Source organism: Psittacula echo (assembly GCF_963264785.1).
Source record: "Psittacula echo genome assembly, chromosome: 4".
In the NCBI taxonomy this organism is placed as follows: Eukaryota; Metazoa; Chordata; class Aves; order Psittaciformes; family Psittacidae; genus Psittacula; species Psittacula echo.
In genome coordinates, this window is record NC_137738.1 from 66,396,774 (window position 1) to 66,409,770 (window position 12,997).

Genomic DNA, 12,997 nt, shown 5'->3' on the forward strand with positions numbered 1-12,997 from the left:
AATGTCCAACACTCCTGATATTGCTGGCTGCAGTTAGGAAATCCTACACCAGCCCAAGACTAGTAGGGAAGAAATTAGAGCTTTTTCTGACCTTTTCAAGAGGTCCAAACTCTCTAGCCCACAAAACACCCCAAGCAGCAGTGAAAGCAAACAGGAGAAGGGCCAAGACAAGGGAAACAACTAAGGCCTATTCTTCAAAGAATTAATAAAACATTTAAACAGTCCCATACTCAGTTCAATGTTTTACTCAGAAAAATAAAGCTTTCTTAAGCTCTGCCATACATCTTTTCTCCTCCCCAGTGCCAGTGCAGCATGCCTCACTTTTTATTAAGTCTACATCAAATTATACAAGAGTACTATAATACTATAACAGTTTTTATTTATTTATTTATTGTTCACTTTTTATTAAGTCTACATCACATTATACAAGAGTACTATAGCACTATAACAGCATCTTAATCATTTAGTCTATACTGCACTAATTTCGTTTAGCCATATAGAATTACTTTATGCAACTCAAACTTTTTAATAATTGGAAATTCTCATGTATTTATTTCTCCTTCTAAAAAAAGACAGGCACTTTGACCTGTTGCCTGGATGCGCTGAGTCTGACAGTTCCAAAATTCTGTGTACTAAGAGTTCTTTCTGTTTCAGATAGCTGGATCTCTCTTCTTATGTAAACTGTCTGATATATAAGGAAACTCTTTGTATTAGAAAGTTTAAGACATTCTACTGTCTTTCTATTTAACTCCTTTAAGTAACTAAATCGGTTTAAAAGATTAGTTTATAAATTTAAGGATAAGACTTTTAGTTTGAATGGAAAACTTTAATTCCACCTAAATCCTTTTGTTCTAGTGAAACACTCCATTACACTGGAGATTAACAGCAAAAATATAGGCCAAACAGAAAACACTTTCTAGATCTTACATTTGATATACATGCTAAGTTTGCCATTAAAATATTTGTTTTACATATTTCTTTGAGACATTCACTTACAAATAATGAAGATCATAGAATCATAGAATAGTTAGGGTTGGAAAGGACCTCAAGATCATCTAGTTCCAACCCCCCTGCCATGGGCAGGGACACCTCACACTAAACCACGCCACCCAAGGCCACATCCAACCTGGCCTTGAACACCGCCAAGGATGGAGCATTCACAACCTCCCTGGGCAATCCATTCCAGTGCCTCACCACCCTCACAGGAAAGAATTAAGCAATTTGAAAAATCCTGATTTTGAATGTGTTCCTACTGCAAAAGTAATGTTTTAAAACAATAACAGAAAACGTTTTAAATAAGAAATGAATTCTGTCCTCTTTACTAAGGTGATTACATCCTAGGCAGCAGTTACTAACCTATCCCTCTTGTCAAAAGGTTCATTCCTTGCCCTCAGCCCCACACTGGGTTTAGAGGAAAGTGGGATGTCTATTGACTATCTAGAAGTCAGAAAATTCCATTTTAACAGAGCTGTACAGATCACTTAAGCATTGGTCATTAGCTATCGCAGTTTACAGAGGAGGATCCTCTTCTGCCTTGACTGGGCTGCTCTTTCCATCCATCTGCTTTCTGCTCATCTGCCTCTAGTTCTAAGTAACACACTGTGCTGCTGTGTGAGAAGTGAGACTCTGCCCTTCCCAGAAACTTGGCAAAGACAGACAAATTGCAATTTGAGAAAAATCAAAGTGAAACACAGGCAGCTACCAGTTCAGGGTGTTCAGCTTAGTACAATATTCAAGAAATACTCAAAGATGGCTACAAAGAAGACAAAGACTCCCTTTTTACAAAAAGTCACATGGAAAAGACGAGGGTAACAGGTACAAGTTACTCCTGGAGAAATTCCAGTTGGACACAGGAGGAAAATTTTTCACAATGAGAACAATCTGCCATTGGAATAATGTACCCAGGGAAGTGGTGTATTCCCCAATGTCGGGCACTTAAGATTCAGCTGGACAGGGTGCTGGGACACCTAGTCTAGGTCATGCTTTGTCTAGAAAGGTTGGACCAGATGATTCCTGAGGTCCCTTCCAAGCTGGTATACTATAATTCTATGATGTTTTTGTACACAGACAAGATCCTTTCTTGCAATCATGGCCAGCATCAGAACCCTTCTAAAAGACAGGTCATAAAATTACACAGCAAATTATACCTTTTCCCCCACCAAAGAGTGTAACTGTGAAATTTTGCAACACAAAATTTAAGCCAAATATCTTTCAGACAGCTCACTGAGATCCACACAGCTGTCATACAGAAATCTTCATTGCAACCAGATTTGACACCACTGCTCTTCTGACGATTCATATTTGGAGTGAGGTAGGACAGCAGGCTGCCAAAGACCCTTAAGGATGTCTTCAAGTGGAACGAAGCAGGTACTGCTTTGCTCCCCACAACAACTACTGCTTCAGACCCATTCACACAGTGATAGAAAGACTGGCTTGCCTTTCTGGGAAGATCTGTGGTATTCATCTCCTATTAAACAATGCTGTGAGAAAGTTAGGGAACTGGGGAGTCCTTTACAGTAGTACAGAGAAGGCTTTTACCCAGTTAATCACAAATAAGGTTCCTGATCATCTATTTACCATTAGACTTCACAGAAAGTCACTGTATTATTTCAGAATTACTCCTCTAGTGTGTGAAAAGCCCCTATTATTTTTTTTTTTTTTTTTAGTCTTGGGAAAGCCACTCATTTATCTATTTCCACATTATTTAAAAAATCCTACCTATCAAAAAATTTATTTTAAATTATCAATTTTAACACTCATTCAAACCAGCTAGCCAAAACCTGAGGCTGCTCAGAGAAGTTGCAGCTGCTCTGTCCCTGGAAGTGTTTAAGGCCATGTTGGACGGGGCTTTGAGCAACCTGGTCTAGCGGAAGGTGTCCTTTCCCATGACAGGGCAGCTGGAAATGGATGATCCTTAATGTCACTTCCAACCATCCTAAGATTTAAGATTTTAATCTCATTCCACGTATGTAGCTTTTAATTATCTTTCTAAACTGTCTCTGTTTTCAGTAACTATTAAAACCTGTTGATTTGTAATATTTCACACTAGATGTGATTTTATTTTTTTTGTTTCCATGAGTACAGATAATGTATCATTCCGTTAGCAATATTCCATTCAGATATGTTTATTAATATATTAATTCTGACTCTTTAGTTATGTTGGAAAATGATGAATCAACATTACTTTCATTAAATTTGCAGTTTGCCAAACTAGATTAGACAGAACCTTATGAAAATTCATATGTAAAAAAATTGTTAACAAGACTAGAAATAATATATAAAGAATTCAAGAGATTTTGCATTTTCAAGTAGCTATCTTCAGTTAGATATCTTCTTTCCCTCAAGGCTCTCTGTTTCAAATTATGTTATTGTCGTGGTTTAAGCCCAGGCCGTAAATCAGAACCACGCAGTCCACTTTCCCCCCCACCTTTCTTCCCTCCGCTTCTGGAGGGATGGGGAGGAGAATCAAAAGAATGCAACTCCCATGGGTTGAGATAAGAACAGTTTAGTAACTAAGGTATAACACAAATCACTACTGCTACCATCAATAATAATAATGATAAAGGAAATAACAAGGAAGAGAATACAACCACTCACCAACCGGTACCTCACCCCCACCCCGCAGTGATCCAGCCCTTCCGGGTAACTCCCAGTTACATCCCTGGGCATGACATGCTGTGGTATGGAATACCTCTTTGGCTAGTTTGGGTCAGGTGTCCTGTCCCTGCTTCCTCCCGGCTTCCCCTCCTCCCTGGCAGAGCATGAGACTCACAAAGTCCTTGGTCAGGGTAAGCGTTCTGACCAGCAACTGAAAACATCGGCTTTATCAGTATTATTCCCAGGCCGAAAGTCAAAACCACAGCACTGCACCAACTACTAAGAAGGAGAAAAACTGACTGCTGCTGCTGAACCCAGGACATGTATTTTAAGTACTGAAAACCAATTTCACTCATTCCACCCTTCTTCATTTTAAGTTAGAAGAAAGAGCATCATAAACCAGGTGCAAAAATGAACTGAAGGGATCATAAGCATCATGTTACTCTTTCCTATAGGAAAGCAAAATTTCAAACCAACTACATATGTCAGGACATAAGGCTTTTGTATTCTGTTAGATGTTATTTTCCCTTTGACAACTTCAAATATCTGGTTTAAGTTTGGTCTTTATTTAAAAAGAAAACGGAACATTTAAAACTATCAGCAGTACACTACATCCATTTCATTCCAGAATGACTTCATACATAGCAGATCTTGAAGGAGACTGTCACGGACACAAGGAATAGACCATTAAGATTTACCCATGGCAATTTTTTTCCTAGTTTAGATCCTTATTCGTAGGAGCTTTTTGTTTTATCTTTAAAGTACTCTGGGTTTAGTAAGTCAGAATAAATCATCTCTTCATGCTATAATTCACCTTCTCTGGGTAAAAGTCTCTTCAGAAAAAGGAATATATGAGCTTTTTATTCACAGAAAATAAAAAACTAGAAGATAATGCTATCCTTTCTCAAATTAATTTGTCAAAAGGGAAACAGCTAAAAAGAAAGTTTGATTGCAAACTTGCTCTTCTGAGCACTTCTCCTCCTTACCTGGAAGACAGTACTTTTTCCCTTTTTTGTTAAGACCTTTGAAGGTAAAATACTTTTTCATTCCATGCAAAAACATTCAAGAATGCCACAAGTGTGAGGAAAACTGCTACTTCCCACTGCTGTCAGTGAAATCATAACTCAGCTCAACCACAAGCTCCTCATCTAATGTAGTGCCTTAATATAGTTGACTTTCAAGAGAAAGCATTCATAGTAGTGAAAAAAATACCTTAGATTTAATGAACATAATACCAACAAAGTAAAAAAATGGAAAACCTAGATTATTTGGAAAAAACAGGAGTCAGTCAAAAGATTGCAACAAAACATCCAGCAAAATCAACTATAAAGTAAAAACACAGTAAAAAAAAAAAAAAAAAAAAAAAAACAAAAACCAAACAAACAAAAAAACCAAACCAAAATCAGACTGTTACACTATTCTGATTAGTTACAAACCATTTTTTTTGGGAGACTGGAAAGGTCATTGCTATCTTTGGGCCATCAGATACAGTCGCAAGTTTATTGTCTATGACTACCCAATTGCCATCTGACTTCACAGAATCATCAAGATTTTAAACCACAGAAATTTAAAATTAAACCACAGGGATAAAGGATGTATAAACAGAACCAGATCTTTACATCTTTATATCCTCTTTGTAGGTTTACATCTTCTGTGTATCTGGATACATCAGTATTTGGAACAGTTTTTCCTGAAGAGGCATCCAGATTAAAAAATCAAAAATAAAAAGCCAGGTCTATGGTCATCTGTGTGACTTCAGGCAAATTTTACTTACACTACCACTTGAGCAAAAGGTTGCTGCACTCTACTGATAAAACTGCATGCAATCATATAACTCAATGCAGTAGCATACTACCCATGAAGGGAAAAAGTCCACAGCTCTACTGGAAGCCACACATTTGGAGTCTGATGACTTTCCAAATACATTTGTTTCCAGGATGTGTGTATATTTCTTGTTTGAAAAAAAGATCAGTTTTATACAACTGTAATAACATAACATAACATTGTGCACTATCAGCTTAGCTTGTCAGGGCTACTCGCTGTTGCCGTCATTTAAGCTATGATACTAATTACTCATGTGGCAAAAGAAATCCATTCCTTACAGCTGACCCATGTGTCATTGTTAGGGAACAGTTGGAAGAAAAACATCACATCGTGGTCCCGATCTAGTTGAAGATGTTGTGCTCATTGCACAAGACTGCACTAGATGACCTCTGAAGGCCTCTTCCAACCCAAACTATTCTATAATTCTACTAACTAATCTTCTCATCTTTCTGAAACTTGAACAACAACTATGCAAAGCACTCTCAAAGTGAAATACCTAAACCACACATTGAGTCCCCAGTCATTACAAAATGACAGGGTGAAAACTCTCTGGTATTTTAGTTTTAAGGCATATTGCCGCTGGTATGAACCCAAATCTTCAGTTACTGTGCTAAAGTTCCTGTGGACCTCAAGAAAAGAAAAGCCAGGGTGACTTAAGCAGTCTGTAATTGAACTTTCTTTTAGTATTTCACTTGCATTTTCATTGGATAAAAACTAACAGAATAACTCCCCCACCCCGTTCTTTAAACCTAAGCATTTTTCTTCTGGGAAATTTGACATGTTTGTTGCAAAATGTTGACGTTTTCTCTAAATTAAGTCAGAATGCTTTATAGTAGAAAGCAATATAGATTTAACTAGAGAGATCATAATTATTTCTCCTGATAACTCTAGAAATGAACACTGAAGTTGTCACATAAGAGCAAGGCATGCTCTGAAACGCTGTCAACTTCATCAAGGCCTCACTCAGATAAGCCTTGGAGTTTTAACTGTCACGACCATCAAGGCGTTTTTACTGAACATAACCACCATTCTTCTCTAGAATAGTAAGAGTCAAAAATACATGGGCATGTTTTTGAAACCCCTTCAAATCTGCATATGGAATATTTATGTCAGACAGAAGTATACAGTACTGTAGAGAGTATATAATCTTGGCAATTAGTCTACATTAATTTATACATTTTATACCTATGACTGAAACGTAACTGATCATGTTTGCCGCTTAAAACCACACAAAAACCCTAAGAAAAGCATAAGTGATTGCTGCATATGCACCTTGCATAACTGAGGTGTCCAGGTGACCAGTTGTGTGTCTACATACTACACTATCATGAGATTTATAATTAATGGCATTGCCACTGAAGAGTATTTATATCTTTCAGTAAAAGCACAGTAAAAAATATCCCCGTGGGACCTACAGTAATCTTTCAACTTTCTCCACAAAATATTGTGGAGAAAATATTCATATTCAAAAAAAACATTCATCGATTTTAAAGGAGAAAGGCTGTGAGTACCAGTAGCTAAGCAATCATGCATCTTCTAAGAATGACCTTCAGTAGCCACGGGGTGGCAGAACTTAACTTGAAGATAATTACCTCCAGGACAGTGACCAGGCTATTTCAAGGAGTCTTTTCCCTCCCACTCGCGGCATAATTGCGATAGCACAAAATGCTTGCTGTTCGGTGGGTGCTTTCAACAGCAGGAATCAGGAAAAAGAAAACAGCCTGTACATAACAGTATGACAGTATGGCAGTTCTTCAAGCATCACACCACTGCAACAGATTACTGACCTCCATGTTTTTGTTTTGACAATTTATTCAAGTCAAATAGTAACCGTTCACTAAAATCACTATCAATTTTACCTTATGTCATTAAATGAGCGTGACATTTTTCATATACTTTAACAGGCCAAAAGAAACCCTAAACACTTCTTCATTGGAAGTGTAGATAATTTCACCCACATGCATCTTCAGAAAGCTGGGAAAATTTCATCAGTATTAAACCAATTTAACTGTGCCAGTGCTGGTTCCATTGCCGATACAGCCAACTAGCCCACATTTTGTCCCTTGTGGCTCCCAAAACAACATAGCCATATCCAAACAACAAACTGGGAAAAACCATTAGCTCCCAGGCTATGCCTGGCAATGTTTTTGGAGAGCACTAAATGGCTCAGGACAAGACCTTGCCAGAGATTGTTGTAATGGTTTGACTAAGAAAGATGTCTGAGTTTCAAGCTCTGGCCTGGAATGAGCAAAGTTACTAACACAAACAAGACTTTTGAATCCTCACATCAAGCACAAGTGGTGTGCTAGAATATTCAAAGTTGTAGCAAACTCCTAACATTGGAACCATCATAGGTAGGTTTAGAAAATTTGTTTTTCTCTATTTATTACATTTGCTCTTTCATAAATACATGGAAGCAGGAAAGAATAACCTCATCTCAGCAATGGAAACACATAGAAGTACTCAGTGAATGCAGAGATACTCTAACCAGAGAACCCTGAACATCTGTATTTTATATCAGCTGTGCTTTACAGCTGACCAAACAAGAAAAAGTAAACACAAATCTCCCATTTCATTCATACTTGTGCACCAGCTTGTACATGAAACTTGCGGTACAGCCCTGTTTTCCAAACACCAATTCAACATTCTGGTCCCAGCTCCCAGGACAGAACCAGGTCTCCCTATTCCCAGAACACCACCTCCATCACTAGATAATGGATATACCTGTTCTTACTCACTGTCCTTCTGACCCAAAGTGCATGTTCTTCATTGGACAATAAACCACAACAGCAGGAGGGAATCAATCATCCCATGCGTACTTACTTCTGCCTGTAGTCTGACAGTTATTTTACTTACTGTAGGAAGTGAGAGAACATTTCAAATGCTCATCACAGCAAGGACAACTGAACTCAGAGCCATTATTAGGTGGGTGCTGCAACAACAATACTTAGATTATTAAAAAAAGAACAAGATCAAAACAAACCAGGAGAAGCTGAATTTCAAAATAAAGAAGTAAACCACTTCTTTTGTGAAACAACTTGCTGCTGAAATTCATAAGGGCGCTGTGAACATAGGCACCCACTAAAGACTTTGCAAGGCTACAGTTAAGTGCTTACTTTCAGAAGAGTGAGGAATTTTAAACACATATACCATTATTTTTTTCCTATCAGCTAAAGTGACATCCTGTTCTTCCCTTCATATACATGTAAACTTCTTGCAGCTTGTTGAGAATCTTCATTCTCAAGAATCTGCCACTGCCTGGACATTAAACTGGAAGCTCAACAAGTCTCTGGGGTTTGTGAATACTGCTCCTGGAACCAAACACAAGATGATTTGTGGAGACAGTCCTAAATGCTGAACTGAAGTTTGTGAATTGCATGCCAATCACTAGAAGCCCACCACATTTAAGAAATTGAAAACAGTGCCAAGCCTAATTCCTTGGAGAAAATTGGAGCTCAGCTTTTGCTAAGACAACACCTGTATACATGATAATACAAAAAAAGATAAAATTTAACAAGGCTCTAGGAACGCTTGCTTCTAAAATAACATGTATATTTAAAAAAATTAGTCAATAATTACCATGTTAAAAATCACTAAATGCTACAAATAGCTACCCATAATTCAAGTTAAAACATTGCTTCTTCTATAATGTAATAGGCACAAATTAACACACATGACATTCCACCTGAACACAAAAAACCCACTTCCTACTGTGAGGATGGTTAAACACCAGAACAGATTGTCCAGGAAAGTTGTGGAGTCTCCATTCTTGGAGATACTCAAATCACTTCTGGACACAGTCCTGGACAACCTGCTTTAGCTGACCCTACCTGAATAGAGGTGGGTAAACTAAATGATATCAACAGCTCCCTTCCATCTTAGATGATTCTGTGCATTGTGTGATTCTCTATGGTACAGCTGAGAAGATTATGAATATACTGTATGCATGCATAAACTTACACAAAATATATCACATCCTACTATTTATTTCAGGTCAAACCTTGCTATTTTTAAATTCATCAATAATTTGGTCAAGATCTTCCATGAGAATTAGACTAAATTCACAGTTTAACAGCCTACATTTCTGTGAATCTTTATTGCAATGTTTCATACTTTGCTGGGAGAAATGCGCTATATATTTGAAAAAAATTAGTGAAATATTAATGTTAGATCACTCCTACAGATGCAGATAGGCAAATTATGAAATGCCTAGCTATTGGCAAGCAGTTCTCCAAGGGTAAGTGTAAAACATTCCCACTAGTGAAGAAAGAAAAAAATAAGTCTTTAAATAATAAATCATGCATATTCTAATCATTACCTTGCAGTAAAAGGAACTAAGCTCCTTACACAGTAGGAGATAACTTTTTACACTTTTCCCTGATACCTAGGATTTCAGCATAGAACAGATCTTTGAGTTTGAATGGGAAGAACTGGAAAAGGCAGTCAGTCAACCGGCAAGCTACAACTGAGCAAAGTGGGGGCATGTGCCGTCCCTGGAGAAGATGCACGTCATTCAGCACGAAATCAACAGTGTTAAGTGTAAAGCCAACCTAGCCAGTAGTTGCATCTTCCTGTGGGTAGGCTCCAAAATGGGATTCATAGAGGCCCTGGTGGACAAGTCTATCAAAAACGCACTGCTAGGCGGAGAAAGAATTCAGAAACAAAGGCGACCATGAATTACAGAAAGGACAATAGTGGCCTGTTACTGTTATTACCATATCCCAGAAAACACTGAAGATTTTCCTGCATATGGTAACATCAAGATTCTACAAAAGAATTCTGAAGACATTTGTTCCTCCAAATCTTCTCCATGGACACATTTAAGGACAAACCAGTTCATTCTGACTTTTACGCTGTATCAGGACTCTTTAAGATTTTCTTTTATTCCAATTACTTTTTCATTAGTTTACATTCCCAGCCTCTAACCCACATAGAAGCTGTCTGTTGCCTCTATATTTGGTCCACAGCAAATAATAAAATTTAGATTTATCAGTGCTAGTATATTTCCAGAAAAATCAACAAGACAACATCACCACTAAAAGCAAATGACCTTCTAAATCAAAATTTGATACAGACTGATTTAGGAAGAAAAATGCTTATTCAGTCTCTACCACTAAAGAAAAGTTTTGCTGCAAAAAAAGGTAAGCAGTGATCAGAAAATAAATACATTTTAAGTTAAGGAAAACCCAAATTAAAACAGTTGTGGTGGTTTCCTTCCCTGTCACCAAATGTATCTCCTGGAATCAAACTGCACCTGGAGCATTCATTTCAAACACAGAAGAAAGTTTATAGGTCTGAAGATTACCAAGAGAAGCTTGAAAACATAATCTAGCCCCAGACTTACAACTTCTAATGGAAAGTGTCTGAATTTATTTCATTCCTGATGCCTGGGAACTGACTTCAGAATGCTTCAGGCTGACAACGGTAAAATTAAAAGCCATTGAATAACAAATGGAAGCTATTCATCAATGTCTTGAGCTGGCAACACAGACACACTGGTCCAAAAGCTGCTGACTGGAATAAAGATGGTGCGAAGTACCCACCCATCTCCTTCAATGACTAGGCCTAAGGATACTGCAGATAGATCCAAGGACTAAGAGGATAATTAAACGCTGTTTGATTTCTCTCTTTACCAAATGGCACACACAAGAACCTGGATTTGAATCAGAGGATTTTCAGGGGACAGACTGCTCCTCACCTTGCCAACAAACTGAGCAGTTGCATTGTACATGATCCAGCAATCCAAGCACAGACTTACTGCTTCTTTTCCATGTTTGGACAGCAACATACTGAATGCAGCCAAGAAGAGAAGGACTGCATCTAGATGACCTGAGTCACTATAACCAAACAAAGGGTTTACTTCTAGCTTTGGCCAGGTTCATTCATTTACCTGGCAACACTACAGTCACCCATACCTAATCAAGAGACACTTGTTTTCTAATAAATAAATAAATAAATAAACAAAAAAAAAAAGGGGGAAATAAAAAAAAAAAAAAGTTTGAAAGATCTCTTTCTACCTTGCAGCTCTTTAACCCTTTGATCTGACAGTGTTGTCAGTGACCAGACAGAAGCTGTTGCATCACCACTATGACTAGCTTTGCAGCACGCTTTCATGCAACAATTGGTTATATTTGAAAACCAAATGCAAGCTTTTACCTCTGAATTTATACTGATTCTGAGATAAGCAGATAAAGGCTCTTCCCATATACTTCCAGGAGAGAAAGAGCACAAACTACAGACCAACTAGAACTAAAAGAAGCTATTTGATCTTAAGTATTTATGAAATTCTGTCAGTATGCATTACCAACAGTACGAACCTTCTCAGACATAACTTGAAATCTGATACAGCAATAGTGCTAGGATTCAAGTATTTCCCCAGTTTACCATTGTGCAATTGTGGTCTTTGAAGTCTATTTCTCACAGAGAATAAAATTTCTGAATCTAGATTGGAATTTACTAATCTGCAATTCCTAAAAGATCACCACCTCACTTGCACTCAACATAGCCCAATGCAGAGGCTTGCAAAGACATCTGGGTAGTTTCACATTGTGTTACCTACACGAAGTAGAGTACTAACAGTACTGCTCCTACTTTGCTTTTTTGTTCAGGCTTTGCTACTTTGTTCAGAACTAAGTGGGTACCTCTGAATAGCATAGTGAACTTGTATGTCTTGATAATATGTTTATATGGAAGGTTTCATCACTTCTGTAAAACACTGTATTTCTTTTTCCTACCACCAGTCACAAAACCATTTGATCTGTGGTTACAATTTTCCAGACTACTTGGTTCCAACACAACCCTACAACCAAGAGATTCTCTGTGAAGACCCCAAGGTTGCTTAAGACAGGTTTCTGCTCCACAAAGGGAATAACCAAGAAAAAGGTGCACCTTTAGGCATGATTTTTATTATCACTTTATCAGCATCATTTCTGGTCTGAGTCTACCCTTATCCTTTACTGCTAGAGACTTTCTTTCTGGTACAGGTGTGATTGCATGAAAACAAAAGAGTTGCAAAAAAGCCAATGCGAGTTATCAGCAATTAAGATACTTGGACATTTCTGAGTCAAAAACCCCGAGTTTCAGTATAATGTAAAAATGGAATATTGATTTTGGGATTTGGTGTGATTTAACAACTCCTGCTTAAAAAAACCAAAAAAACCAAAAAAACCACCCTAAAACAACTCACAAATCCATCCATCCATCCTTCAGCTGCACAACTGGAAATGAGTACTCCGTTCATCTGAGCATTGCCTACCTATCACTTTGGACAGCAATGATAGACTGAAAAATGACAACACAAAACTACAACTAAAATAATTTCAATGTAGTAAGTAATAATCTCATTAATGTAAGTATTAAAAGAAAAGCCTTCCTTTATGAAAAGTTTTGTTAGAAGAAAGGATTCTTTGCTTTAGCTAACTGCTACATTGAAAGTGACTGCAAGATCGTAACACTCAAGCAGGTAGGAAATGTTCTTGGAAACATCTTGGGGAGATTGAAGATTTCTAGCACCATTGAATGTAGTAATTGGAGAAGACTTCCACACTTCTCTAAGGCCAACGTTGGTTAAATCATT